Source organism: Canis lupus, chromosome 8 (assembly GCF_011100685.1).
Source record: "Canis lupus familiaris isolate Mischka breed German Shepherd chromosome 8, alternate assembly UU_Cfam_GSD_1.0, whole genome shotgun sequence".
Lineage (NCBI taxonomy): Eukaryota > Metazoa > Chordata > Mammalia > Carnivora > Canidae > Canis > Canis lupus.
In genome coordinates this window covers 75,182,377-75,186,659 of record NC_049229.1, presented here as the reverse complement: position 1 = coordinate 75,186,659, position 4,283 = coordinate 75,182,377, and the positions used below count along the sequence as shown (strand labels likewise).

General features: G+C 41.6%; 1 pseudogene; it reads left to right on the top strand.

Moving 5' to 3' along the window:
- The first annotated feature begins 2,407 nt into the window (after window positions 1–2,407).
- LOC119876549 lies at window positions 2,408–3,878 on the top strand (annotated as a pseudogene).
- The last annotated feature ends 405 nt before the right edge of the window (window positions 3,879–4,283 follow it).

Here is a 4,283-nt window from a genome sequence, read left to right as displayed (position 1 = left end):
AGAATTGGTCTTCCTTTTCATAATTGTATGGTCACTCTGAATGGATTTGTGTTTCCATATGATTATGGGTATTTTCTATTTAAAAACAATGACAACTAGTATTTTAATTAATTTAAGTAACACTACAATTATTAGAATGGAAAACAGAAATAGTGACTAAAGAAATACAAATGAGATTTAAATAAGTATATTGAAAAGAAAAATGAAATTTATAACTCATAGGTAGTCTAGGAAAATATGTGAGCCTGAAATAATACATTTAGATGTCAAAGTGAAGAAACTACTGACACTAAAGAAAACCAAAAGTCCATGAAAATGTGGGCAGCCTGGGTGGCTTAGCGATTATGTGCCACCTTTGGCCCAGGGTGTGATCCTCGAGTCCGGGGGATCGAGTTCCATGTCAGGCTCCCTGCATAGTGCCTGCTTCTCCTTCGGCCTGTGTCTCTGCCTATCTCTCTCTCTCTCTCTCTCTCTCTCTCTGGGTGTGTGTGTTTCTCATGAATAAATAAATAAAATCTTTTAAAAAGCCCATGAAAAAAATACAAAGATGATACTACAGCACATATTGAATAACCAAGGCAAATTATAAAATTTCTAGAATTGCCAATCCACTAAAAGTTTTCATAAAGTAATAAAATATGAGCAAAAAAATCTAATAAGACAACTGAATGTTATTATCTAAAAGCTATTCTCTCAAAAAAAGACCAAACAAATAAAGTAAAATAAAAAAGAACAAACCAAAAAGAAAAAAATCCCGTATCAGATGGATTTATCTATGAATTTGACCAAACATTTTCAGAAGAATTAAGGCCAAAACATCTGAACCTATTCCAAAATAATGAGAATGGAACATGCCCAGATTCACTTAAGGAGGCCAGGATGACTCTGACAACAAAACAAGGCAAGGACCCCATAAGAAGGTACTAAAGGTCATATCTCAGATGCACATAAATGCAAAATCCTGGCATCCTGAATGGAACAGCACATGGAGAGGATCACACAGGAGGACCCAGAGGAAATCAGCCCTGTGGTGCAAGTATCCTTCAATATGCCCAGATTATAACTGGGATCCCCTGAATTAGCAGAGTGAAGGATTAGATGTACATGATCCTTTCCTATGATGCCTAAAACAATTTGGCAAAAGCCATTACACTTTATCCTCAAAACGTCTTAAAAATCGAGGCAGAAGATATTGAGTCGAGAGAATAGTGGCAATTTCCAAAACACATACACCAATACCATATTCAACAGTGAAAAACTGAAACCTTCCTGTCAAGTCAGGAGCCACACAAGGATACTCATTCCCACCATGATTATTCAACATGGTATCATGAAAGACAATCGACTGTGACACCGTATATGTCAGCTAGTCCCCTGGGTTATTGTGAACAAATGCCACTTTAAAACCCCCAGAGGTCAAACATGGTGAGCCACATATATCCCACATATATCCCCTTGTTGGCAGGATATAAATCTTCTTCCGAATGTTTCCTTCTCTGTACCAGGAGGGAACAACCAGCCTCAGCACCAGAACAGGGAACACAGGGCTCAGAATGCTGTACAAACAAGTCTTGTCCGTTTCTCAATAATTCACTGACTCAAAAAACTTCGTGGCTTTAACTTTCCACAAATATAAGGTCTTGTTGTCTTAGAGGTACATGGGCCATCTACTTGGGTCTTTGTCTTGGTGTCATATTCTAGGTAGCTCATGCACAGGCAAAATGAAATACTTTACTCCCAAGATCTGTCTAATGTCTACAGAGTTGTATGTCCAAAGAACTCAGGAAAATAGAAGAAAGATATTTTCACCACAAAAATAGGAAGACCTACCCTGGAAATAAAGGTAATGAAAAATTAAAAGATTTATAAATTAGTAGGTAAAGAAAAAAAATATTATCCATATGACATGATCTGCTACCAGAGCAAATGTTTGAACCTCCACAAACAAATGTTTAGAATTAATTAACTATTTCAAGAATGTTCAGGGGAAAAAATAAAAATAGCAAATAAAGCTATATTTTAACACAATAACACAAATCACTAAAAAGGAAATTAACAAAATAATTGCATTGACATTGCCATTAAATATAATGGGATCAAATATTGGGATGTAGTTAAAATAATACATACTAAAATTTCTCAACAATAATGAGAGATTTTTAAATAGATGCAAAGAAAATTCTGTTCACAGGTAGAACATTTCATATTCTCACAAGACATGAAACAGGGTTGAATGCAGATATAATGCAATCCCTGTTTATAACTTGTAAAGAATCAAATCTAAGTCTGGAGATGACTATTTAGTCATAGGACGTGCAAATAAGGCCCTCCCTCCACAGATTAAACCAGTTCCAGGATGCTCAGGTGACCCCATACAGGGATCAGGACAGAATACAGACAACTCACCATGGAGTCTGTGCTCAGCTGGGTTTTAATTGTCGCTATTTTAAAAGGTAATTCATGGAAGACAAGAGACCTTGAGTTTGTGAGTGAGAAACAGGGGATGTGGGACAGTTTCCTGACCAAGATGTGTTGTGTCTGCAGGTGTCCATGGTGAGGTGCAGCTGGTGGAGTCTGGGGGAGACCCCGTGAAGCCTGGGGGGTCCCTGAGACTCTCCTGTGTGGCCGCTGGATTCACCTTCAGTAGCTACAGCATGAGCTGGGTCCGCCAGGCTCCCGGGAAGGGGATGCAGTGGGTCGCATGGATATATGCTAGCGGAAGTAGCACAAGCGACGCAGACGCTGTGAAGGGCCGATTCACCATCTCCAGAGACAACGCCAAGAACACACTGTTTCTGCAGATGCCTGAGAGCTGAGGACACGGCCATGTATTACTGTGCAGGGGACACAGTGAGGGGACCTCAGTGTGAGCCCAGACACAAACCTCCCTGTAGAAGGGGATCAGGAACACCAGGGTGTGCACACTCCTCACTACTTCTGTCTTGAAGGAGCAGATGCAAGTGGACGTTCTGGGCAGGTTTCTTGTCAGGGTCTGGAATTCCTCTCCATAGAGTATTTTCCTGCAGGGAGCATCTCTGGACCAGGGATATCTGTTTAACTATACAGTGTCTGATTCAGAAATTTAGTTTATGTAGGAAAACAGCTAGTTTACATGCGCAAAGAGCTGCTTACACTTATTTATGATTCTCCCTAAAAATGAATAATACACAAATATCTCCATGTTCCCCAACTTCTAGAGGAATCAACAATCAAACACGAAAAATATGTGACGTCCTGAAAATTAGGAAGAATCACAGAGAAGCAGCAAACTTATGATATGGTAATAGAGGTAGACTAGGAAATCACTCAGAATTTCAAGTTGAATTAGTCCTCTCCCTATGGTCATCAGCTGATTCTTTTTTTTTTAATTTTTGTTTATTTATGATAGTCACAGAGAGAGAGAGAAAGGCAGAGACACAGGCAGAGGAAGAAGCAGGCTCCATGCACCGGGAGCCCGATGTGGGATTCGATCCTGGGTCTCCAGGATCGCGCCCTGGGCCAAAGGCAGGCGCCAAAATGCTGCGCCACCCAGGGATCCCTCATCAGCTGATTCTTTTTTTTTTAAGATTTTATTTATTTATTCATAGACACACACAGAGAGAGAGACACACACACACAGGGAGAGGGAGAAGCAGGCTCCATGCAGGGAGCCCGACGTGGGACTCGATCCTGGGTCCCCAGGATCACACCCCAGGCTGCAGGCGGTGCCAAACCGCTGCGCCACCGGGGCAGCCCTCATCAGCTGATTCTTAAAGACATCTGTATACTGTGTCCAATCAGGGACCAGAAGATTCTACTGGATCCAGGAAGAACCTCAGGATGAGGAACTGGATTGGGAGAGCCTTTTATCTGCAGGAAATATCTCAGTGATACCTTAGGTGCTGATATCAGCTCACAGTGAGTGACTGACCTTCCCCATCTAGAACTAACTAACACCCATGTGATGGGGTTGGAGGTAGGGACTTAGGGGAGAACTTATTTCAGGAGTTTCAGCCCCATGATGGTATCAGGGTCCTTATACACTCAGTCCTGACACCATGCAAGGTGACTGGGAAAGGGCGCCTTAGGATGTGCGCGCTCTCCAGACACCAGATCTGTTGGCATCTGGACCTCAGACGTCCCAGATTCTAGAACTGTGGGAATGGGTATCTGTTGTTTATTCCCCCTGTTCCTATGATGTTCCAGAGGGGGCACAGGCTAAGATTTTAGTGACACATGAACCCAAACAATGATGCTCTGAAATTCTTGCATTTGTTGTGATAAGTCCCTGATAACTTCTGTCC